Raw genomic sequence first — 27,528 nt, 5'->3', positions numbered from 1 at the left:
ACATCCTGCATGGGGCATTATATGGGGGTGACACCCGGAATGGGGCATTATAACGACAGGGGAGTGACATCCTGCATGGGGCATTATATGGGGGGGTGACATCCTGCATGGGACATTATAAATACAGGGGAGTGATATCTTGCATGGGGCATTATATGGTGGGAGAAAGGGACATCATGCATGGGGCATTATATGGGGGGTGACATCCTGCATGGGGCATTATAAGGGGGGAACAGCCTGCATGGGGCATTATAAGGGGGAAATAGCCTGCCTATTGAGGACCTATGCTGCCTATTGGGGTCATTTACCTGCCCATTGAGGACCTATGCTGCCTATTGGGGACTTTTACCTCCCCATTGAGGACCTATGCTGCCTATTGGGGACATTTACCTGCCTATTGGGGACATTTACCTGCCTATTGGGGACCTATGCTGCCTATTGGGGATATTTACCTGCCTATTGGGGACCTATGCTGTCTATTGGGGATATTTACCTGCCTATTGGGGCCTATGGTGTCTATTGGGGACATTTACTTGCCTATTGAAATACCGGTTTATCTAACTTTACTTGTTCTTCATTTTAAATATTGTATTTGTTCCTGTATTGTTTTTTTACATCAAAATAAGATATGTGCAGTGTGCATAGGAATTTGTTCATAGTTTTTTTTTAAAAAAAACTATATTCCAGCCCTCCAATAGTCTGAGGGACAGTGAACTGGCCCCGTGTTTAAAAAGTTTGAGGACCCCTGGACTAGAGACTGAATGAGTTGTGTAAAGGTAACCAGTATGACACCTGAGAGAGATAGGAAACATCTCCTTAGGCTTCAAAGGGAATCTATCACACTCCTGAGAATAGCCGGGTCATTTCCAGTTGCAAATGTGTTTAATCTCCAGACTTTTAGGTACCGAAAGTAAGTGTGGAATAGGGGAATTTCTATAATTCTGATTGTGATGGGACCTATATTTTTAGCAGCGGGGCTATGTGGGGAACAGTATGCATATTTTTCCATATCTGCGAGCCCTGCCGTTGAGCTGTAACGCAACAGGGCAAAGATAACTGAAAGCAGCCATGTCATGTTTGATCTCTAAGGAAAAGTAAAATCACAATAAAAAATATGGATTCACTTGCTAACTTCTGCGATCATCGAGCGAGGAGATATCACAGAAATTAAGAGATTTAAAAAAAAACATGAAGGGCGCAGACCAGCCCACGTGACATCATCACAGGGGAGTGTGTGGGCAGGGCCCAATCAGGCATAAAAGATCAAGCCGAATATTGATCTTCGCTCATGCTGGAAGATACATATTTTCGTGTAAGCAAGGGCCACGTTCCTTAACAGTCAAATCGAAGCGCTTTCCTTCATCTAAACTGAATCGTCTCTGCGATCGGTATAGTAAGCTTTTCTGTTAATCCCTTTTATTTCTGTAACTGTATATGCTGTATTGTTTTGTCTCCCTTTGTAAAATCTTTTGTATATTTTTTCAGAAACACTGTCTCCCTTTGGATTAAATATAAAATGTAATAGTTCTGTTTCTTTTGCTCTGTAATCGTTCCTCCCCCAAAGCCACACGCTACCTATAAGGCATCCAATCGACCGGAACTGATTGGTGGTGGCAGCTAATAATCTTAATTGGGTGATCGTGAAGCTAGTAGTGATCTACGGAGCTCTATACTATATACAAGGTATATACTATATGATAGTATAGCGTATTACTATGTATACAATATAAAGTGTGAACTACCCACTATATATTATATACACAGGCACAGTTTCACACAACGAGGCATCTACTATATGACAGTATAGAGCTATGTATAAACTGTATAGCTTATAGTGTGAATGCCTCACTATATATTGCACTAGCTATTAAACACGTTCTACGCCCACGTGGCAAGCATTTTTACTGGTACATTTTTAATTTTATTAAAGAAGTTGTCCAGTACTTTTTATTACCCCACAATGGATCCCCCCCGGGGCCCCTAAGGATTTTTGTAAATACCTTAGGTTGCTGTTTCTACCTGTGAGCGGTGCTATCCTTGGCCGCTCACAGGCATCACGTGACCCCGCGCTGACATCACAACAAGTGAGGAGTGACATCAGTGATGCGGTCCCCGCGGTGGCTGCTGGGTTGTGGGCGGGGCTACCCCGTGTCACACCCAGCATCCACCGCGCGCTTTCCCAATGAATGGGGAGAGGCAGAGCACACAGTAGATGCTGGGTGTGACGCGGGTAGAGGGTAACCCCGCTCACAGCCTGGCATCCACCGCGGAACGCAGAAGACAGAGACCCCTGGCTGCTGCCAGCACTTGTCGTGACATCAGCGGATGTCAGAGCCGGCTGTAGTCGGGGTTCACGTCATGCCTGTGAGCGGCCAGTGATCGTGCTGCTCACAGGCAGTATCTGCAACATAAGGTAATTACACAAATCCTTAGGGGACCCGGGGGGATACATTGGGGGGGGGTAATATAAAGTACTGGACAACCCCTTTAATGGCGCTGGAGTCAGCATGTGCACATACAGCGCTATCCTGCACCATTTTTTTAAAGAAACTGGGTCTGCAAATTTGCATACACAGTGTCTTCAATAAAACAGCGCCTATTTTATTGAAGTAATGTACTCCAACGTCAACATAGCAGTGCGCACAAGCTGACTATAAGGATAATGGTGATGGCCGGCTTGTGAGCACTGCTATACTGATGTTGTAGTAGAATTCTTCAATAAAATGGTGCAGGAGTAGACACGTGCGCATCCTGCGATATCCAGCTCCATTTTGTTGAAGACACTGTATCTGCGAATTCGCAAGCACAGTGTCTTCAATAAAATGGCGCCGTAGTGCGGTATGCGCACGTGCTGACTCCGGCGCCACACTGAGCAGTCTCCGCCCATCCCGGCTTTGGAAAGAAAGACGAGTCCAGCATTATATAGGATGTACTGATAATACAGGGGTGTACTCACTTATGCTAAGCGCTGTATGTGTGTGTGTATATATATATATATATATATATATATATATATATATATATATATATATATACACTGTATATACAGTACAGACCAAAAGTTTGGACACACCTTCTCACTTAAAGATTTTTCTGTATTTTCATGACTATGAAAATTGTACATTCACACTGAAGGCATAAAAACTATGAATTAACAGATGTGGAATTATATACTTAACAAAAAAGTGTGAAACAACTGAAAATATGTCTTATATTCTAGGTTCTTCAAAGTAGTCACCTTTTGCTTTGATGACTGCTTTGCACACTCTTGGCATTCTCTTGATGAGCTTCAAGAGGTAGTCACCGGAAATGGTCTTCCAACAATCTTGAAGGAGTTCCCAGAGATGCTTAGCACTTGTTGGCCCTTTTGCCTTCACTCTGCGGTCCAGCTCACCCCAAACCATCTCGATTGGGTTCAGGTCTGGTGACTGTGGAGGCCAGGTCATCTGGCGTAGCACCCCATCACTCTCCTTCTTGGTCAAATAGCCCTTACACAGCCTGGAGGTGTGTTTGGGGTCATTGTCCTGTTGAAAAATAAATGATGGTCCAACTAAACGCAAACCGGATGGAATAGCATGCCGCTGCAAGATGCTGTGGTAGCCATGCTGGTTCAGTATGCCTTCAATTTTGAATAAATCCCCAACAGTGTCACCAGCAAAGCACCCCCACACCATCACACCTCCTCCTCCATGCTTCACGGTGGGAACCAGGCATGTAGAGTCCATCCGATCACCTTTTCTGCGTCGCACAAAGACACGGTGGTTGGAACCAAAGATCTCAAATTTGGACTCATCAGACCAAAGCACAGATTTCCACTGGTCTAATGTCCATTCCTTGTGTTCTTTAGCCCAAACTTGTCTCTTCTGCTTGTTGCCTGTCCTTAGCAGTGGTTTCCTAGCAGCTATTTTACCATGAAGGCCTGCTGCACAAAGTCTCCTTTTAACAGTTGTTGAAAAGATGTGTCTGCTGCTAGAACTCTGTGTGACATTGACCTGGTCTCTAATCTGAGCTGCTGTTAACCTGCGATTTCTAAGGCTGGTGACTCGGATAAACTTATCCTCAGAAGTAGAGGTGACTCTTGGTCTTCCTTTCCTGTGGCGGTCCTCATGTGAGCCAGTTTCTTTGTAGCGCTTGATGGCTTTTGCAACTGCACCTGGGGACACTTTCAAAGTTTGCCCAATTTTTCGGACTGACTGACCTTCATTTCTTAAAGTAATGATGGCCACTCGTTTTTCTTTACTTAGCTGCTTTTTTCTTGCCATAATACAAATTCTAACAGTCTATTCAGTAGGACTATCAGCTGTGTATCCACCTGACTTCTGCACAACACAACTGATGGTCCCAACCCCATTTATAAGGCAAGAAGAAATCCCACTTATTAAACCTGACAGGGCACACCTGTGAAGTGAAAACCATTTCCGGTGACTACCACTTGAAGCTCATCAAGAGAATGCCAAGAGTGTGCAAAGCAGTGATCAAAGCAAAAGGTGGCTACTTTGAAGAACCTAGAATATAAGATATATTTTCAGTTGTTTCACACTTTTTTGTTAAGTATATAATTCCACATGTGTTAATTCATAGTTTTGATGCCTTCAGTGTGAATGTACAATTTTCAAAGTCATGAAAATACAGAAAAATCTTTAAATGAGAAGGTGTGTCCAAACTTTTGGTCTGTACTTTATGTATAATGTATTGATAATACAGGAGTGTGCTCACTTATTCTGAGAGCTTTATATATAATTTTGTGAAAATACAGGGGGTGCACTCACTTACTCTAAGCACTCTATATAATATACTGATAATACAGGGTTTGTACTCACTTATGCTGATTGCTGTATATATAATGCACTGATAATATGGGGGTGTACTCAATTATGCTGAGTGCTATATAAAGTACTAATAATAAACGGGTGTACACACACTGAGCACTTTGTATATAATGTTCTGATAATAGAGGGGTGTACTTACTTAAGCTGAGTGCTGTATATATAATGTACCAATAATAAGGGGGAGTACCTACTTAGGGCTCTTTCACATGTCAGTGTGTCCAGTACGTGTGGTGACAGGCGAGTAAATGTATTTTATTATTTTAATCTTATTTTACACTGAGACACTGTAGGAGCAGACACTACTACACCCAACTTTGTCTCTTGCTCGTGCTGATCACAGCGCGAGCAAAGAACAATGATGAGGGCAGAATATAGCACCCAGGGCTTGGGAACTGTACACTGATTCCCAGGCGCCGGTACGGGTGATCCTGATGCGCCACAAGTGTGACACACACAGACACACCGGATATGTATATCTCCGATATGGGTTTTTCCAGTCCCGGAAATATCCAGACGCATGAAACCGCCCTTATGCTGAGCATTGTAAAAATAATGTACTGATAATACAGGGGGTGTACTCACTTATGCTCAGTACTGTATACAAGATACAAGTGCTTCTCACTAAATTAGAATATCATCAAAAAGTTAATTTATTTCAGTTCTTCAATACAAAAAGTGAAACTCATATATTATATAGCGTCATTACAAACAGAGTGATCTATTTCAAGTGTTTATTTCTGTTAATGTTGATGATTATGGCTTACGGCCAATCATTATACAAAAGTCATTATCTCAGTAAATTAGAATACTTCATAACGCCGTCTTGAAAAATTAATTTAAAATCCAAAATGCTGGCCTACTGAAATGTATGTTCAGTGAATGCACTCAGTACTTGGTCGGGGCTCAATTATTGCATCAATGCGGCAATGTGGCATGGAGGGATCAGCCTGTGGCACTGCTGAGGTGTTATGGAAGCCCAGGTTGCTTTGATAGCAGCCTTCAGCTCGTCTGCATTGTTGGGTCTGGTGTATCTCATCCTCCTCTTGATAATACCCGATAGATTGCCTATGGGGTTAAGGTCAGGCGAGTTTGCTGGCCAATCAATCACAGTGATAGGGTATGTGCCCACGATGCAGAAATGAAGCAGAAAATTTCTGCAGCATTTCTGCATCTCCCTGGCAGAAAAAACGCATGCGGATTGTGCATGCGTTTTTCCTGCAGAATACATGCGTAATCACATGTGTACACACATGCGTTAACGCATGTGTTTCTGCATGCGGACTGACGAGCACTTTCCAAGCGATAGCATCACTTGGAAAGTGCTTGACAACTAGGTCACACAATTTAAATCCATGCAAAAGGCATGGATTTACATAGTGTGACCGTAAAAATAAAAAAATAAAGCTATACTCACCCCCGATCCCCCGCCCCGTGTGCTGTCGCGCTCGTCCTGGCTTCTTCCGGGTTGCCGGCATCTCGAGAGACAGCCTGCGGTCACATGACCGCGACGTCATCTCAGGTCCTGGAAGGAGAAGCGCTGCAGGGGCCGCCGGACAGGTGAATATAAACTTTATTTATTATTTTATTCTTTTTTTTACAGGTACAATGGTACCCAGGTCTGGATGAGAATCTCCTCTCCTCCAGAACTGGGTACCATCCGCACATAGAGACGCATATAATCCGCTTGTATAAATGTACAGACGCGCATTATATGCGTCTCAATGCAAGTCAATGGCGGCGCTTCCGCAAAATTAATGAACATGCTGCGGATTTATTTGCGCTGCAGAAACGCTGCGGAAAAATCCGCAGCATGTGCATTGACATTGCGGAATGCCATTGGGGACCATGGGGTGCGGATTACCATGCGTTTTTGATGCGTTTAAGCAGCGGAAAATCCGCAGCATAAACGCATGAAAAAAGCATCGTGTGCACGCAGCCATACTGTTGTTTTTAAACCAGGTATTGATACTTTTGGCAGTGTGGACAGGTGCCAAGTCCTGCTGGAGAAATTTTCAACTCTTAAAAGCTTGTCGGCAGAGGGAAGCATGAAGTGCTATAAAATATCCTGGCAGACGGCTGCGCTGACTTTGGTCTTGATAAAACACAGTGTACCTGCACCAGCAGATGACATTGCTCCCCAAACCAGCACTGATTGTGGAAACTTCACACTAGACCTCAAGTAGCTTGGATTGTGGCCTCCCCACTCTTCCTCCAGACTCCTGAGACCTTGATTTCCAAATGAAATGCAAAATTTACTATCATCTGAAATCAACACCTTAGACCACTGACAACAGTCCAGGTCTTTTTCTCCTTGGCCCAGGTAAGACGCTTTTGGCGTTGTCTATTGGTCATGAGTGGCTTGACACAAGGAATGCGACACTTGTAGCCCATGTCCTGGATACGTCGGTGTGTGGTGGCTCTTGAAGCAGTCCACTCCTTGTGAATCTCCCCCAAATTTTTGAATAGCCTTTTCTTAAAAATCCTTTCAAGGCTGCGGTTATCCTGGTTGCTAGTGCACCTTTATCTACCACACGTTTTCCTTCCACGCAACTTTTCATTAATATGCTTGGATACAGCAGTGTGTAAAAAGCCAGCTTCTTTAGCAATGACCTTTTGTGGCTTACCCTCCTTGTGGAGTTTGTCAATGACTGTCTTTTCGACAACTGTCAAGTCAGCAGTCTTCCCCATGATTGTGGAGCCTACTGAAACAGACTAAGGGACATTTTTAAAAGCTTGTTTTTTGTTAATTATTCTAATTTACTGAAATAATAACTTTTGTGTTTTCATTGGCTGTAAGCCATAATCATCAACATTAACAGAAATAAACACTTGAAATAGATCACTCTGTTTTTAATGACTCTATAAGATTCACTTCTTGTATTGAAGAACTGAAATTAACATTTTGATGACATTTTAATTTAGTGAGATGCTCTTGTATATAGTATAGTGATATGTATACATTTTATGGTATGTAGTGTGAACGCTTCATTATATATTATATACACATGCACAGCTTTACACGACGAGGTATATAATATATAATAGTATATAGTATAGAGCTATGTAAACACTTTATAGTTTATAGTGTGAACTCCCCACTAGATGTTATATACACAGGCACAGCGTCACACTACTATCATACCTTATAGTGTGAAGCTGTGCATGTGTATCTATAATATAACACTACAAGCGTCCCTCTGTCTGAAGCCTCTATAGACTGCACAAGCTAGACACGCCTGCGCAGTCTGGCTCCAGACAGATAAATGCATGGAGCTGTTACAGGTAAGAGGAGTATATGGCGCCAAAGTTCGCAGTATGAAAAGACACTGAACGCATACCACGATCTCCGGCGCCATACTTACATACTTACCTGACCGGGAGGAGCGTTGCCACAGCACCTCTCTTCTCGCCAGAGACCAGGGCAGGAGTGAAGGTGTCGTAGTCGGCGTATGCGTATAGCGCTATCCGGTGCCATTTTACTGAAGACACATTTTCAGTGTGTCTTCAGCAAAATGGCACAGGACAGCGAAGTATGGGCACGTGCGTACTCCGGCGCCGCACTCCTCAGAAGAACAGGACACCGCAGCGCTGGAGCACAGAGAAGAAAGGTGAGTATAAATGTTTATTTTTTTGTATGTGTGCAGCGTGAAAGGGATGAGGGGACCACACATACCAGGATTGGGGGATGAGGGGGCCACATATACCAGGATTGGGGGATGAGGGGGCCACTCATCTCAGGATTGGGAGATGAGGGGGCCACGCATCCCAGGATTGGGGGATGACGGGGCCATGCATCCCAGGATTGGGGGATGACGGGGCCACGCATCCCAGGATTGGGGGATGACGGGGACACTCATCTCAGGATTGGGGGATGAGGGAGCCACGCATCCTAGGATTGGGGGTTGAGGGGGCCACGCATACCGTGGAGTTTTGTGTGAAATGATCAATGATTTGATTTTTGCTTCGTTCTCTTTTGTGTTTTTTCCTTGCAAGCAAATTAAATGAAGAGAATAATACCAAAGAATTTGTGATTGCAATCATTTTCAGGAAGAAACTGAGTATTATCTGACAGAATTTTAGGGGTGACAATACTTTTGGCCACCACTGTAGTAGTATGAAGCTGTGTGAAGCACGATGCTGCAGTTGGTTTCTTATTAGGCAGTTTCTTATTAGGTAATTTATTTTTTTCTGTTTTTTACAGATTTAAAGCGCACCTGTCAACAGGACTGTCCTCAGTAGGCTGTGTGCCCACGATCCGGAGCCGCTGCAGGTTTGACGCTGCGGACTTATGCAGCGTCAAATAAGCAGGAGACAAATGTTACAGTATAGTGGATGGCATTTCTAGAAATTCTATGTCTACTATGCGTCTGTGGCTCACTCACGGAAACTGACATGTGGCGCGTCTTTCCAGACCGTAGCATGTCAATTTCAGTTGCAGGTCCGCTTGCAGGCTTTCCCCATAGACCTAACCTCTATGGGGAAAGTCCATAGGTAAAAAAAAAAGGTGCCGCTCATTTGAATATCCGCATGCGGCCCCTCCGCAGCATCGGGGCCATAGGCTGGGAGGCATCGTGGGCACACAGCCTTAACCACATACACTGTCAGGTGGGCGACATTAAACTGATTAAAATTATACCTTGGTTGATGAAATCCGTCCTGTGGTTCTTGTGTAGTCTTTACTTTCAGTTTGGAGATAATGATATGCTCGTGCTTCGGGGCGGCCTGTGGGGGGGGGGGGCGCTCTATCTGGTGCTCTGCTTACATATTCATCTGTATGCTCTTATTACAGGTCACTGTGCCTTCACTGACCTGACTCTTATTTTACCCCGCACTAATGGATGCATTATGTAAAATAGGAGGCTCCTCAGGCCGTCCCTGATCACGAGCATATTATTATCTCCAAACTGAAAGTAAACATTACACAAGAACCACAGAATGGATTTCATCATTTTAATCAGTTTAATGTCGCTCACCTGACCGTGTATGTGGTTTACTGAGCACAATCTTTCTGACAGGTGCGCTTTGACAAAAAAAATGCATTAATATAATACAATGCAGCGAGGTGCCCTGATTAGAATACAATTAAGAGCAGCTACAAAAGTTATAACAATGGCACAAAAATGGGCATCAAAGTGGGCAGTGAGGTTAAGTGTTTTTGGGCTCCTGATCTCACACCACCATTACATAGTGATTGCCCGCATCAAATACAAGTCACTCCAGCCTGGCCAAAATAAGTTTTGGGTATCAAAACTGACATCAAAGTGGAGATATAACCAATTTTCACATATTTGAATAAATAATTGGTGTTTTTCAAGGGTTAAATGACTTTGGGTCACTGATCTCTGACCACCATTACATACATAGTGATGGGCGCATCAAGTTCAGGTCATTCTAGCCCGTTTAAATATGCTCTGGGCATGAGAACTGCCATCAAAGGGGGCAAATAGCCAGTAACTGGTGTTTTTCAAGGGTTAAATGACTTTGGGCCACTGATCTCAGACCATCTTTACATATAAGCCACGCTCACTGAACAGTCGAGTCACTAGTTGGGGCGCAGCCTCACTTTATGCAAGTGCATGAAGCGAAGCCACACCCACTAGTCGGAATCTGGCCAGGAGTATGTATAACGCATATGGCTCAGACACAGGCGAATCCCCGCAGCTCACAGTGTGTGCTCTGGGGGATTCATAAGTCTGCAGTTACATAGAGGGACTGCAGACTTATAGATTTAGAGTTGTCAACCCCTTTAAAGTGCACCTGTCAGTAGGATTGTACTAAGTAAACTACATACACTGTCAGGTTGGCAGCGTTACGCTGATTAAAATGATAAAAATTAAGAGCATTGCTTGCTGATATGTGCAACTGAGCATGCGCCGTGGCCGTTTTGCTGGAGCCAGATTGGCAGTGGTGCGTGTGCAGTAGTATCTATCACCAAGCGATGCTCTCAAACTGGGCAAGCGCCGCCCACCTTGCGCAGATTAAAAGCATCGCTTGTTGATAGATGCAACTGCCCACACGATGCAGCAATTTTGCTGAAGACTAATTTTTTTTGCTCCAACAAAATGGCCGCAGACCATGAGCAGTATTATCTATCGCTAAGCGTCAAACAAGGTATCATTTTAATCAGTGTAATGGCGCCCACCTGACAGTGTGGGCACACAATCACAATCCTGCTGACAGGTGCGCTTTAAAGTCAGAAAAGATCAGAGGCATAAGCACGATGCTGAAGTAGATTTCTTTTTCGGCAATTTATTTTTTCTGGGTTTTTTTACAGGTTTTACGACAAAGAAAATTACATTAATAAAATACAAAACAGTGCGCTGCTCTTATGTGAGTAAGCTTAAAGGCAACCTGTCACATCCCCTATACCCTCCAACCCAGCAGCATTCACCTATGTATCAGCAACTTCCCTGCCTAACCAGCCCCGTATAACATTACTGAGTGAAAACAAAGTTTACAAAACATTCACATGCTCCCCATTGCCTATGCTTATGAGGGCTTTGACTAGTTGATGGGGCATGATTACATAATTTGCACGAGCGGCGTCATTGTCGCTCATGGAAATCTTGCACATGCGCCGCTCATTCCGGCACCGTCACTGCTTTTCTGAGGCCGGGTGTACGCTTCTTGGCTACAGAGGCACACTGCACATGTACGGAAGTCATCTTCTAAACTTCCGAACATGCACAGTGCGCCTCTGATGCGGAGAAGCATACACCTGGCTTCAGAGATGCAGTGACGCTGCCAGAATGAGCGGCAAATTATCACGCCAACACGGGCGTGATAACATGGAAAGGAGGCTGACTCTTCTGGGAGCAACTAACACCCACTAGTCGAAGCCCTGATTAGCATAGGAAATGAGGACCATATAAATGTTTTTTAAACCTTGTGCTCTGTGGGGATTCAGAAGTCTGCAGGCACACAGAGTGACTGCAGACTTAATGATTTAGAGCAGACAACTCCTTGAAAATTAACCTGTCAGCAGGATTGTGCTAAGTAAACTACATACACTGTCAGGTTGGCGCTGTTACACACATTAAAATGATACCTTGGTTAATGAAATCCGTCCCGTGGTTCTTGTGTAATTTTTACTTTCAGTTTGGAGATAATGATATGCTCGTGCTCCGGGGCAGTCTGTGAGGTGGGCTCTATCTGGTGCTCTGCTTACATCTGTATGCTCTTATGACAGCTCACTGATCGATCACTGACATGCCTCCAATTTTTAATTTACATAGTGTATACATTATGGGGGGAAAAAAATGACATCAATCAAAATGGCGCTCGCGCAGGCGCATCTATCTCATGCCACGGCCATTTTGTTGGAGTAAAAAAATTATTCTCCAGCAGAATGTCTGCGGCGCAAGTGCAGTAGCATCTATCGGCAAGTGATCCTCTTATTCTGCGCAAGCGGCGCCCACCAGTAGGCAAGGCCTGCGCAAAGTAAGAGCATCGCTTGCCGATAGATTCAACTGCTCACGTGCTGTGGCCATTTTGCTGGAGCCAGATTTTTTGCTCCAACAAAATGACAGCGGAGCAATTGCAATAGTATCTATCGCCAAGTGATGCTCTCAATATGCGCAAGAGCCAGCCACCAGTGGGCGGGGCTTGCGCAGATTAAGAGCCTCGCTTGCTGATACATGCCACTGCGCACGTGACGTGGCCATTTTTCTGGAGACAAATTTTTCTTTTGCTCCAACAAAATGGCCACGGCACGTGCACAGTAGCATCTATGGCCAAGCGATAGATGCTATTGTGCCTGTGCGGGCGCCATTTTGCTTGATTTGTTTGTTTTTTCTAACCCCACATTATGTATATAACAAGTAAAATAGGAGGCAGGTAACTGAACGATCAGTGACCTGTCATAAGAGCATATAGCTGACTGTATAAGCAGAGCACCAGATAGAGCCCACCCTACAGGCTGTCCCAGAGCACGAGCATATCATCATCTCCAAACTATAAGTAAAAATTAACCCCTTTTTGACGTGTGCCATAATAGTATGACAAACGTGAGAACCCCCTGTTTGGTGCGAGCTCCAGCACTGAGCCCGCAGCTTTCCAGGTACACGACAGCTGATATATACAGCTGACATGTGCCCGCAACAGCTGCGGGTGGAATAGCGATCCACCCCCCCCCCCACCGTGGCTGTTAACTACACAGTGTTCCAAATTATTATGCAAATAATATTTTCTCAGATTTTCCCAAATTACCTATATGAATTGCAGTCATTGTAATTTTCCAGTCAAATAACTATTAGAGTACAATTGAAACAGTTTTCAACTCAAAACTTTATTCTAGGGGATGTTACATTTGCACATAGGACCGCTTGTTCGAAAGGAGCTTCTGAACTCTCTCGTCCATTGAATTTGTCAGGTTTTGGATGGTTTCTGCTTCCAATTGTTTTGCCTGAGGACAGCATAGACTCCCAGAGCTGTTGCTTAGATGTGAACTGCCTCCCACCATCATAGACACTCCTTTTGATGATGCTCCAGAGGTTCTCAATGGGGTTGAGGTCAGGGGAGCATGGGTGCCACACCATAAGTTTGTCCACTTTTATGCCCATATCAGCCAGAGATGCAGATGTGTTATGTGCAGCATGAGAAAGGGCATTATCATGCATGAAAATGATCTTGCTGCGGAATGCACGGTTCTTCTTCTTGAACCATGGAAGGAAGTGCTGTTTGAGAAACTCAACATACATTATGGAGTTCATCTTTACCCCTTCAGGGATCCTAAAAGGGCCGACAATCTCTCTCCCCATGATTCCAGCCCAAAACATTACTCCACCTCCTCCTTGTTAGCGCCGTAGCCGTGTTTGCATGGGGTGTCCATCAACCAGCCATCCTCCAATCCATCCATCTGGACCATCGAGATCATTTCATGCATGATAATGCCCCGTCTCATGCTGCACATAACACATCTGCATCTCTGGCTGCTATGGGCATAAAAGGGGACAAACTAATGGTGTGGCACCCATGCTCCCCTGACCTCAACCCCATTGAGAACCTCTGGGGCATCATCAAAAGGAGTGTCTATGATGGCGGGAGGCAGTTCACATCTAAGCAACAGCTCTGGGAGGGTATTCTGTCCTCAGGCAAAACAATTGGAAGCAGAAACCATCCAAAACCTGACAAATTCAATGGATGAAAAAGTTCAGAAGCTCCTTTCGAACAAGCGGTCCTATGTGCAAATGTAACATCACCTAGAATAAAGTTTTGAGTTGAAAACTGTTTGATTTCAGTTTGTAATAACCTGCTAATGCTTATAATTTCAAGAATGACCATTTTTTGTTCTTTATTAAAATGAAAAGGTTGAAAACTCTGCTGTGCATAATAATTTGGAACATGCATTTTGAGTGCAGTTTGAGTTTTTTATTTTTTAAAACTATACTGTTATCATAGACAGTTTGTACAAAAACCTTTCAATTGTACTCTAATAGTTATTTGACTGGAAAATTACAATGACTGCAATTCATATAGGTAATTTGGGAAAATCTGAGAAAATATTATTTGCATAATAATTTGGAACACAGTGTAGTTAAATTCTGCTCTCAATCTCTGACAGCGGCATTTAACTCGCGCTTCCCGGAAGCGTGTCGTTGGCTCCGCACATCGGCGACCGTGTTACATGATCGTGGGTCGCCGATAGGTTGGCATGACAACCCAGGTCTGCAGGAGACCCTAGCCATTGTCATTGCCAGATTGTGGTCGGCGCTCATAGCAGGTGAGCATTTCTGCTACACACAGGAGATCTGATCATCCCCTGTGTGTAGCAAAGGCGATCAGAGAATTGCAGCTTCTAGTCTCCCATTGTGACTATTGAAGCTAGTGTAAAGTAAAAAAAGTTTAAAAATATTAAAAAAATTATATTAAAGTTTAAATCACCCCCTTTCGCCCCATTCACAATAAAACAAAAAAAATCACTCATACACATATCCACATTCAGAATCACTTGATCTATCAATATGAAAAAATATTTAATCCGATCGATAAACGGTGTGACGTGAAAAAAATTCAAAATGCTATAATTACTTTTTTTTGGTCGCCGCAACATTGCAATAACCGCGATTAAAACATCGGATCTACCCCAAAATGGTATCAATAAAAACGTCAGCTTGGCGCGCAAAAAATAAGCCCTCATCTAGCTCCAGATCGTAAAAAATGGAGATGGTATGGGTCCCGGAAAATGGAGCCATTTTTTTTTTTTTTTTAAGCAAACTTTGGATTTTTTTTCACCACTTAAGTAAAAAAACTATACCTGTTTGGTGTCTACGAACTCATAATGACCAGGAGAATAATAATGGTAGGTCAGTTTTAGCATTCAGCAGACATGGTGAAACAAAACCCCAAGAAAACAACTGTGGAACTGCACTTTTTTGCAATTTCACCGCACTTGGAATTTTCCTGTTTTCCAGTACACGATGTAGTAAAACCAGTGGTGCTGTTCAAAAGCACAACTTGTCCCGCAAAAAATAAGCCATCACATGGCCATAGTGACCAAAAAATAAGAAAGTTATGGCTCTGGGAAGAAGGGGAGCAAAAAAGGAAAACACAAAAATGGAAACTGGTCTGGTCATGAAGGGGTTAAACAAGAACCACTGGATGGATTTCATCAGCCAAGGTGTCATATTATTCATGGTAATGGCGCCCACCTGACAGTGTATGTAGATTACTGAGCACAATCCTGCTGACAGGTGCGCTTTAAGGTCAGAAAAGATCAGAAGCCCAAGCACGATGCTGAAGTAGGTTTCTTATTCTGCAATTTATTTTTTTCTGTTTTTTTACAGGTTTTACCACAAAAAAAATGACATTAATAAAATACAATGCAGCGTGCTGCCCTTATGTGAATATGCTTAAAGGGAACCTGTCAGGTCCCCCATGCCCTCCAACCCAGAAGCATTCACCTATGTATCAGCAAATTCCCTGCCTAACCAGCCCCGTATAACGTTACTGAGTGAAAATAAGGTTTAAAAAACATTCACAAGTTCCCCATTACCTATGCTAACGAAGGTTTGACTAGTCGATAGGGCGTTCGTTCCCCAGACTAGTCAGCCCTCTTTCCATGTTGTCACGCCCCTGTTGGCGTGATGACATAATTTGCACGAGCGGCGTCATCGCCAGCTGATGCTAATCTTGCGCATGCGACGCTCATTCTGGCAGCGTCACTGCTTCTCCGAGGCCGGGTGTACGCTTCCCCGCATCAGAGGCGCAAACCATCTTCTAAACCTCCGAACATGCGCAGTGCGCCTCTGATGCGGGGAATTGTACACCTGGCTTCAGAGATGCAGTGACGCTGCCGGAATGAGCGGCGCATGCGCGAGATTTGCATGAGCGGCGATGATGTCGCTCGCGCAAATGATGTTATCACACCAACAGGGGCCTGACAACATGGGAAGGAGGGACCTAACACCCACTAGGCAAAGCCCTCATTAGCACAGGAAACAGGGACAGTAGAAATGATTTCTAAAGCTTTTTTCCACTCAGTAACATCAGGGCTGATTAGGCAGGGAAGTTCTATTGCCTGCTCTTCTCACAGCCCATCAGCACACAGCGCCTCCATCTTGTAACTTACCAGCCTCGCCATTTTAGGTGTTGATAGAATGGCCATCTCCTGCCAGCTGCCACAGTCTCCTGGAGATGAGAAGATGTCTTCTTGTTCGCAGTGGATGTCGCTGTATCTGTAGTAACGGTCGCTCTCTCTCACCCGCTCCCGCCAGATACGTTGTGTACTGCACGCAGTATACCAGCGACTGCCTCTGCGGGCGTTAGCGAGAGATGCTAGACTCTGCGGTGACGTCATCGGGAGGGGCGGAGCCTCCACGTCACACGGCTCTCATTGCTGTTGTCTCCAGGAAGCGAAGCTGCTTTTGCTGTGTGTGGAATATGGCTTCCAACAGGTCTCCATTCTGAATAGAGGTGACCAGACTGGAGCCCCTGAAGGGGAGGCTATCACAGCAGGCACCAGCTGTAGACAGTTTATCAGTGACATGGCTGCTGGAATGGAGGGGATTCTAGTCTGCCTACAGAGCAGGCTGCTGAGAGAGTCCCCAGTGCTATTCTCCCAGGCCTTTATCCTGGAGTAATGTGTATATAGCCACACATATGGAAATCCTTGCACTGACACACAGCACAGTCACCCACATGTGTACATCCATGTACACTATATGCACAGTCCACAGGTCCGTATTCGCCACTAGGCACGGGGGTCCAGTGTTTAGGGAGCGACGCCTGAATCAAGATTAAAAATATTTATTATCCCCTTAAATGACAGCTGGCATTCTGTGGCATCGGCCCGGACGGATTTGGAACCGATGGGGTCCGATTAACCCGTTAAATAACGCTGTTACTTGCAACAGCTGTATCTAAAGGGTTAAATGACCCCATGTGATGACCACAGGGTACAGTGGCTTGTTAGAGACCAACGACGATCAAAGTAAAAATTATATATGTCCCGCAGTGAGACTAAGTGAAAAAGTAAAACAAAAAAAAATAAAATGTCTGTAAAAATCCAAAAAGAAGCACACACAAATCACAAAAAGCAGCATTTGCGTTATAACAAAGATAAAAAATCGTACACATAATTGGAATTTTCGCGTCTGAAACGACCAGATCTATAAAATTGTCACATTATTTAATCCGTATGGTGAACACAGTAAAAAAAAAAATAACACCAAAAATGTCGCTTTTTCATCATACTAACACACAAAAAATGGAATAAAAAGTTATCAAAAATACATATATAAAGAAAAATGGTATAAAAGAAAGCTCAAAATTGTCCCGCAAAAAACAAGCCCTAATATGACTTACTCTAGAAAAAAATAAAACTTATAGCTCTCATAACATGGCGGAGCAAAAACAAATCCATTTTTGTAAAATATTGTTTTTAGTGTATAAAAGTAGCAAAGCATAAAAATTATATAACATCAACCACACAAAAATAAATTGAAACAATCAATCATTTAATTGCTGTTTTTTCTTCATTCTGCATCTAAAGAATTTGAATAAAAAGTGATCAAAAAAATGTTATGTACCCCAAAATGGGGCTTCGCGCAAAAAATAAGCCCTCGTGCAGCTCTGTTCGCCAAACAATAAAAAAAATACAGCTCTCAGAATATGGCGATGAAAAAAATATTTTTTTATAAAAAAGCATTTTACACTGTGATGGCAGCAAAACATAAAAAATATATATAACGCTGGTTTCGCTGTAATTGTACCGACCCAAGAATAAATCCACCTTATCTCTTATACCGCACGAGGAACCGCACAAAAATAAAAATAAGGACTATTGTACTGCTATTTTTTTGTTCATTCTACCTACCAAAAATCAGAATAAAACTCAGGTCACGTTTATCCTGCGCTCTCCATTGACCGCTTACATTGGGGGTTCCTTTTAACCCCTTCACCCTAAAAGCCTGTTTTCACCTTCCTGACCAGGCAAATTTTACAATTCTGACCAGCGTCCGTTTATCTGGTAATAACTCTGGAACGCTTCAACAGGATCCCGGTGATTCTGAAATTTTATTTTGCTAACTTATTGTACTTCATGCCAGTGGTAAAATTTGTTCAATATGACTTGCGTTTATTTGTGAAAAAATCTGAAATTTCGCAATTGCAAACTTTTAATTTTTATGTCCTTATAACAGAGAGTTATGTCACACAAAATAGTTAATCAATAACATTTCCCACATGTCTACTTTACATCTGCACTATTTTTTTAAACTTTTTTTTTTTTAGGAAGTTAGAAGAGTTTAAAGTTGACCATTAATTTCTAATTTTTCCAACAAAATTTACAAAACCATTTTTCAGGGACCACATCACACTTGAAGTGACTATGGGGGGCCTATATGACAGAAAATACCCAAAAGTGACTCCATTCTAAAAACTGAACCCTTCAGGGTACGTGCCCACGATCCGTAATAGCAGTGCTGCGTCCAAAACGCTTTGTTCCATATTGGAAGCATAGTGGTGGGATTTATAGAAATCCCATGCCCACTGTGCTTCTATTTGATGCCGCGTAAACTCACCCGTGGCGCGGTTTTTACGAGCCGCAGCATGTCAGCATTTCCGCAACAGAAATTTCCCCAATAGAATGTATTGGATGCAGTAAATCCGCATGTGTTTAATGAACACCTGCGTGATCGGTCCCAGCTTTTTGGACGCACCGAAAATACATTGTGCCCAAAGCACTGCTATAGCCTAATCGTGGGCACATAGCCTGAAAGTCCTCAAAACCACATTCAAGAAGTTTATTAACCATTCAATTGGTTCACAGGAATTAAAACAACGTGGAAGAAAAAAATTAGCATTTTACTTTGTTTCACAAAAATGTTGCTTGAGCCCCAAATTTTATATTTTCACAAGGTTAACAGGATAAAATGCACCCCAAAATTTGTTGTGCAATTTTTCCAGAGTACTCCGATACCCATGGCCGGCTCCAGTTTTTCGTAGACCCTGGGCGAAAGTGTCTCATGGGCCCCTTTTACACATACCATGGTACATGATGCACAGATACAGCAGAGAAATATACTGTAGGTATAGTACAATGCCCAAGATTTCACTTATTTCTTACATTACATGAGTGATGTCTATTGTAAATAGCTCAGAAACTGGTGAATCCCCGCAGCGCACAGGGCGTGACCTGGGGGGATTCTAAAGTCTTCATTTTAGACCGAACAGTATAGTCTTCCATACAGTATTCTGGGCACCACATATTCCTCCATACAGTATTATGGGCACCACATAGTCATCCATACAGTATTATGGGCACCACATAGTGCTCCATACAGTATTATGGGCACCACATAGTCATCCATACAGTATTATGGGCACCACATAGTCCTCCATACAGTATTATGGGCACCACATAGTCCTCCATACAGTATTATGGGCACCACATAGTCATCCATACAGTATTATGGGCACCACATAGTCCTCCATACAGTATTATGGGCACCACATAGTCCTCCTTACAGTATTATGGGCACCACATAGTCCTCCATACAGTATTATGAGCCCTATATATTGCTCCATGCAGAATAATGGGCCCTATATAATGCTCCATACAGAATAAGGGCTTCCATATAATGCCTCATACAGTATAATGAGCCCCATATATTGCTCCATACAGTATAATGGCCCTATATAATGCTCCATACAGAATAATGGGCCCCATATAATACTGCATACAGTATGGGCCCCATATAGTGCTCCATGGAGAATGGGCCTCATATAATGCTCCATAGAGAATGGGCCCCATCAGTGGCGTACCTACTGGGGGGTAAAGGGGGCGTCACGTTGAGGGGCCCACCCTGTTAAGCAGAAGGCGACCGCGGCTCTCTGAGGTGACGCTGCTGTTCTCTTTCTGAGCTGAGACTCTGCAGGCTGCACAGCACAGCAGCCAATTGCAGAGTCTCAGTGCAGTGCACGGTGAGGGCTAAAGTGCTGCTAACCTCATCTTCTTCTACAGGCTGGCAGCGCTGCGGTTAGCTCCACACCATCAGTGCTCTGATTGGTCCACGCTGGACCCTGGGTCCTAGTGAGCTGCTGCAGTTAGGTTGTGCAACCTGTGCCAAGACAGGGCCTGGCCCGGACCAGTCATCAATCACCTTCATATGTAAGTGCTGCTGGAACCAGTTTTTTTAGTTTTAAAATAAATGACAGCATATGATGTTACTGTGGGAGACAGTGGGGTGAATGTGAGGGGAAGAGGGGGAGCTGAATTGGGGTAGTGGGGGTGGGGGTGGCGCTGAGGGCCTTGTGTTCTGAGATTATGTGCAATCTCATGTCATAGTTGCTGTCTGGGGAGGGTGGAGATAGGGAGGTAGGGGACTTAGGGCTCGTTCACAGGTCAGGATCTCCGGTACGAGTGGTGACAGTTTCCACACGTACTAGAGACACTGACACACGCAGACCCATTCAAATCTATGGGTCTGATCACATGTCAGTGTGTTTTCACAGACCGTGTGTCCGTGTGCTCCACACACTGACATGTCCGTTTTTTTGCAGATGCACGGTCCGCAAAACATACCACACGGATTTTATTATTTTATTCTTATTTTTACACAGGGACACTGCAGGAGCAGACACTACTACTACCCTCATCATTGCCACTGCTGGTGATGATCGCAGTGATGGCACTGAACCATGATGAGGGCAGCGTTCGGCAGCGCTACCTGGACACTGATTCCCAGCCGCCCGTACGTGTGATCCTGATGCGGCACACGGGCCGCACACGGGTGCAACACGTATAACACACACCGGCATACAAGAAACAGATATCTCCAGTACCGGTTTTTCCGATACCGGAAATATACGGACATGTGAAACCAGCCTTATTATATTTACCGTTTAGGTCTTATTATAAGCCCCTGCCTGATAGTATAACAAACCCCCATACACTAACCATGGCATGAGCTGTACAACATTTAAAGGGATTGTCTGGTCTAAATGTACAAGTCTGCAATTACTTTATGTGGCTAAAAAACCAAGCAATGTGAACTGAGGTCTAAGATGGTACACATGCAAGAAATAGGAGCATGTTCACACTAGCAAAAAGAAGCAAAACCTACAAAAGACAAAAAATATATCTCATACCCTACCATCATTATATATAAATGTAAAGCAAAGTTGCATATTAAATATAGGGTACTTAGTGAACTATTTTTGTATACTTTTTTTGATCAAAAATAGTTCACTAAGTACCCTATATTTAATATGCAACTTTGCTTTACATTTATATACAGTTATATGAAAAAGTTTGGGCACCCCTATTAATCTTAAGCTTAATGTTTTTTAAAAATTGGTGTTTTTGCAAGAGCTATTTCAGTTTGATATATGTAATAACTGTTGGACACAGTAATGTTTCTGCCTTGAAATGAGGTTTATTGTACTAACAGAAAATGTGCAATCTGCATTCAAACAAAATTTGACAGGTGCATAAGTATGGGCACCTCACCAGAAAAGTGACATTAATATTTAGTAGATCCTCTTTTTGCAAAAATAACAGCCTCTAGTCGCTTCCTGTAGCTTTTAATGAGTTCCTGGATCCTGGATGAAGGTATTTTTGACCATTCCTCTTTACAAAACAATTCCAGTTCAGTTAAGTTTGATGGTCGCCGAGCATCGACAGCCTTCTTCAAATGATCCCACAGATGTTCAATGATATTCAGGTCTGGGGACTGGGATGGCCATTCCAGAACATTGTAATTGTTCCTCTGCATGAATGCCTGAGTAGATTTGGAGCGGTGTTTTGGATCATTGTCTTGCTGAAAGATCCATCCCCTGCGTAACTTCAACTTTATCACTGATTCTTGAACATTATTGTCAAGAATCTGCTGATACTGAGTGGAATCCATGCGTCCCTCAACTTTAACAAGATTCCCGGTGCCGGCATTGGCCACACAGCCCCAAAGCATGATGGAACCTCCACCAAATTTTACTGTGGGTAGCAAGTATTTTTCTTGGAATGCTGTGGTTTTTTGCCGCCATGCATAACGCCTTTTTGTATGACCAAACAACTCAATCTTGGTTTCATCAGTCCACAGGACCTTCTTCCAAAAAGAAATTGGCTTCTCCAAATGTGCTTTTGCATACCTCAGCCGACTCTGTTTGTGGCGTGCTTGTAGAAACGGCTTCTTTCGCATCACTCTCCCATACAGCTTCTCCTTGTGCAAAGTGCGTTGTATAGTTGACCTATGCACAGTGACACCATCTGCAGCAATTTGATGCTGCAGCTCTCTGGAGGTGGTCTGAGGATTGTCCTTGACTGATATCACCATTCTTCTCCTCTGCTTTTCTGATGTTTTTCTTGGCCTGCCACTTCTGGCCTTAACAAGAACTGTCCCTGTGTTCTTCCATTTCCTTACTATGTTCCTCACAGTGGAAACAGACAGGTTAAATCTCTGAGACAGCTTTTTGTATCCTTCCCCTGAATAACTATGTTGAATAATCTTTGTTTTCAGATCATTTGACAGTTGTTTTGAGGAGCCCATGATGCCACTCTTCAGAGGAGATTCAAACAGGAGAACAACTTGCAAGTGGCCACTTTAAGTAGCTTTTCTCATGATTGCATACACCTGGCTATGAAGTTCAAAGCTCAATGAGGTTACAAAACCAAAAAAAGTGCTTTAGTAAGTCAGTAAAAAGTAGGTAGGAGTGTTTAAAACAAGAAAATGATAAGGGTGCCCATACTTATGCACCTGTCAAATTTTGTTTGAATGCAGATTGCACATTTTCTGTTAGTACAATAAACCTCATTTCAAGGCAGAAACATTACTGTGTCCAACAGTTATTACATATATCAAACTGAAATAGCTGTTTCAAAAACACCAATTTTTAAAAAACATTAAGCTTAAGATTAATAGGGGTGCCCAAACTTTTTCATATAACTGTATAATGATGGTAGGGTATGAGATATATTTTTTGTCTTTTGTAGTTACTTTATGTGGCTGCAGACTTGTGAATCCTCACATTACACACACAGCACACTGTCTGGGCTCTCTGGTTCGGGGAGCGGGTTGTCATGTGACCTTAACCCCTTAACAACGCTTGCCGTATTGGTACGCACATTTGCGTACCCCCCGTTCAGTGAGGGCTCCGGCGCTGAGCCCGCACTGAACGGAGCACATGTCAGCTGATTATTACAGCTGACATGTGCCCGCAACAGCCGCGGGTGGAATCGCGATCCACCCGCGGCTGTTAACATGTTAAATGCCGCTGTCAATCTCCGACAGTGGCATTTAACGCGCGCTTCCGGGTAGCGCGGCATAAGCCCCGCCCATCGGCGACCCCGTCACGTGATCGCGGATCACCGATGGGTGGGCATGACAACCCAGGGTCTGCAGCAGACGCCTGTGGTTGTCATGATCTGGTCGCTATGAGCGCCACCTATTGGTCGGCGCTCATAGCACAGGACCATTTCTGCTGCATGCAGGGGACCTGCTCGTCCCCTGTATGTAGCAGAGCCGATCGGACAGTTGCTGCTTCTAGTCTCCTATGGAGACTATTGAAGCATGCAAACAGTAAAAAAAAAAAGTTTTTAAAAATATAAAAAAAAGTAAAAAAATATAAAAGTTTAAATCACCCCCTTTCGCCCCATTCAAAATAAAATATTAAAAAAAAAAACCTACATAGACATATTTGGTATCGCCGCGTTCAGAATCGCCCGATCTATCAATATAAAAAAATAATTAATCCGATCGGTAAACGGCATAACAAGAAAAAAATTCTAAACGCCAGAATTACGTTTTTTGGTCGCCGCAAAATTGCAATAAAATGCAATAACGGGCGATCAAAACATCGGATCTACCCCACAATTTTATCAATAAAAATGTCAGCCCGGCGCACAAAAAATAAGCCCTCACCCAGCCCCAGATCACGAAAAATGGAGACGCTATGGGTGTCGGAAAATGGCGCTATTTTTTTTTTTTTTACCAAATTTTGGAATTTTTTTCACCACTTAAATATAAAAGAACCTATACACGTTTGGTGTCTATGAACTCGTAATGACCTGTAAAATAAGAAGGGCAGGTCAGTTTTAGGATTCAGTGAACGTGGTAAAAAAAAAAAAACAACTGTGGTATTGCACTTTTTTTGAATTTTACCGCACTTGGAATTTTTTTCCCGTTTTCCCGTACAGGATATGATAAAACTAGTAATGGCGTTGAAAAGTACAACTCGTCCCGCAAAAAATAAGCCCTCACATGGCCATATTGACCAAAAAATAAAAACGCTATGGCTCTGGGAACAAGGGGAGCAAAAACGAAAATGCAAAAACGGAAAATGCTCCGAGGCTTAAGGGGCTAAAGGGTTTTTCCCATGAACCAAAGTTGATTTTAATCAATAGATCTTGGAATAATAATAAGTTCCACAATTGGATGTGTTTAAATAAAACGTTCCTGTGCTGAGATAATCTTATAAATGTTCCCCTGTGTAATGGCCTTGTCTGACCATACAGGAACATGGTCTGATCATACCACATCTCCTGGACAGGGTGGGAAACAAAAGAGTATACAGACATTATAGCACGGGATCACAGATGATTCTTTCTGTGAGGTAAAACATTTCCCTGTCCATTTTAAACAATGTTTTACTTAAAAGAAAGAATCAGCTGTGCTCCCCGGCTGTAATGTCTGTACGCTCTTTTGCTTCCTCCCCTGCCCAGGAGGTGTGGTACAATCAGACCATGTTTCTGTACGGTCAGACACAACCATTACACAGTACACAGCAGGGGAACATTTATAAGATTATCTCAGCACAGGAACATTTTTATAAATACATCCAATTGTAGAAATGATTATTATTACAGTAACTATTGATTAAAATGTACTTTTGTTCGTGGGAAATCCCCTTTAAGTATGTGATTTACATGCTCCTGGCCCCATTCCAACTTCGCGGCCCCATTCAATACAAGTGTATTGAGCAAGACCGGAAACAGTCTAGTCGGAATGTGGCCAGGTGTATGCAAATCGCATACTTGAGGTCTCATGACAACCCGCTCCCCGAACCAGAGAGCCTAGACAGTGTGCTGTGCATGCAATGTGAGGATTCACAAGTCTGCAGTCACATAGTCACAGCAGACTTGTAGCTTCAGACTAGACAATCCCTTTAATAATAATTTCATAATAAGCAGCTTATTATTTGTATAAAGTTATTAAAGGGGTTGTGCGGGCTTGGGATAAAAGTCTGCAGTCACTCTATGTGACTGCAGACGGGCAAATCATGACAGGGTATGGTGCGCCTGCTGTCATGAGCCCCCAATTTCAACAGTGGGATCGGGCGGGCATGTGACCACATGTATGCTATTTGCATATGTCGACTAGCTTCTCTCAATACAAGAGAATTGAGACAAGCTGTGAGAGTCTAGTCAACACATGCAAATAACATACATGTAGTCACATGACTAACCGACCACATAAACAATGCTGGGGACTCATGGGTCATTATTACTGTACATGGGGGAATCAGTGGACATTATTAAATGTTAAGTGGGCACTTAAGAATCATTATTGTTATAGGGGCACTTACGGTATTGTGGCCGTCAACGGTGCACCTGACGCATTATTACTTTTAGGGGCAAAATGTGGGCACTGTTTTCTAGGGCACTTGCACAGGGCAGTAATATTTTAAAGGGGTAGTTTTACCATCTAGAGAGCACAAAGGGGGGATTTTACTTTGTAAGAGGCACAGTGTTAGCATTATTATGAGGGGGCACAGTGGTGGGCTTTATTATTTGGGATACTAAGAGGATCAGTAATAGGGACACATTCAGCAGCAGCGGCTCAGCATTGGGGTATCAGCAGGATGAGGGGTTTGTGCAGGTTGGGATAGATGGGGCTGGTGCCTGAAATGTGAGAAGTCATATGTGTCTTTGTTGTGATCTCTGCAGATGAGCTGTGGCTGGAGAAGTCGTTATATCGGTCTGGGACAGGTGGAAAAGACGGGAAAAGTGAATGACTAGCAGAAAGGACGTCACCTGTAAGGTACTATATATATCTGTACTGTAATCTCTTATATGCTCTGCAATACTGGTATCTACTACTATATGGTCAACACAGTATGGCAGTAATATCAGTGTTAATCATTGTATAAAGATTTCTTTTAGCAACAGCACGGTCATCTGCTGAAGTTCTCCTACTTCCACTATTAGGGTGCACCACCATATTTGTAATCAGGGTTACATGGTTAGGGGCCCACTCAGAAGTTTTGCCCCCCCTGAACCCAACCCTTAGCTATGCCTTTGGGCACATGCTCCATAGAGAATGGGCCCCATATAATGCTCCATAGAGAATGGGTCCCATATAATGTTCCATAGAGAATGGTCCCCGTATAATGCTCCTTAGAGAATGGGCCCCATATAATGCTCCATAGAGAATGGGCCCCATATAATGCTCCATAGAGAATGGGCCCCATATAATGCTCCATAGAGAATGGGCCCCATATAATGTTCCATATAGAATGGGCCCCATATAAAACTCCAAACAGTATGGGCCTCATATAATACTCCATAGAGAATGGGCCCCATATAATGCTCCATAGAGAATGGGCCCCATACAATGCTCCATAGAGAATGGGTCCCATATAACGCTCCATAGAGAATGGGCCCCATATAATGCTCCATAGAGAATGGGCTCCATATAATGCTCCATACATTTAAAAAAAATAAATAAATACTCACGTTTCATTGCTGGTGGCAGGTCAGGACTCCTCAGCGTCTTCTGACTCTCTGCACTGTCAGAGCTGAGGGCGCAGTGTACTGATGTCATTGCGCCCTCTGCCCTGACACATCACAGTGTCAGAAGACACGGAAGACACCGGAGCTGCAGAGCATTGAGATGAGGTAAGTATAAATGCCAGGGCCCTGAACAAAGCATGGGGGCTCACTCGCGAATGCTGGCACCATGCTCCCCCGACTCACTGGCCCCATAGCGCACCAGGGTCCCTAACGGTGAGTGAGCACCCCCGCTTGCCCAAGTGCTGATGCTGGCCCTGCTGATACCCCATATGTGGGAGAAGACTACTCTATAGGCACATGGCAGGGTTCGGAAGGTAAAGAGCTCAGTTTGACTTTTTGGACTCAAAAATGGCTGGAATCGAGAGTGGACGCCATGTCGCATTTGGAAAGCCCCTGATGTGCCTAAACAGTGAAAAACCCCTATCAGTGACTCTATTTTGTAAACAATAAACACTATTTTATAGAAAAAAT

At 43.5% G+C, this 27,528-nt stretch overlaps 1 long non-coding RNA gene across 1 annotated transcript in view; it reads right to left on the bottom strand.

The window, feature by feature from the left end:
- The window catches only part of LOC141176279 (uncharacterized), a 55,089-nt gene extending 38,512 nt beyond the window's left edge, over positions 1-16,577 (bottom strand). The window contains exon 1 of the long non-coding RNA XR_012253127.1: positions 16,399-16,577. This is a non-coding gene — a long non-coding RNA (uncharacterized lncRNA). The remainder of the gene's footprint in view (positions 1-16,398) is intronic.
- Between the last annotated feature and the right edge of the window lie 10,951 nt (positions 16,578-27,528).

The sequence above is a fragment of the Phyllobates terribilis genome, unplaced genomic scaffold (genome assembly GCF_046119375.1).
Source record: "Phyllobates terribilis strain yellow unplaced genomic scaffold, ASM4611937v1 Scaffold_23__1_contigs__length_19252631, whole genome shotgun sequence".
In the NCBI taxonomy this organism is placed as follows: domain Eukaryota; kingdom Metazoa; phylum Chordata; class Amphibia; order Anura; family Dendrobatidae; genus Phyllobates; species Phyllobates terribilis.
Note: the sequence above shows the minus strand (reverse complement) of the source record. Positions and strands in the feature narration are given on the sequence as shown.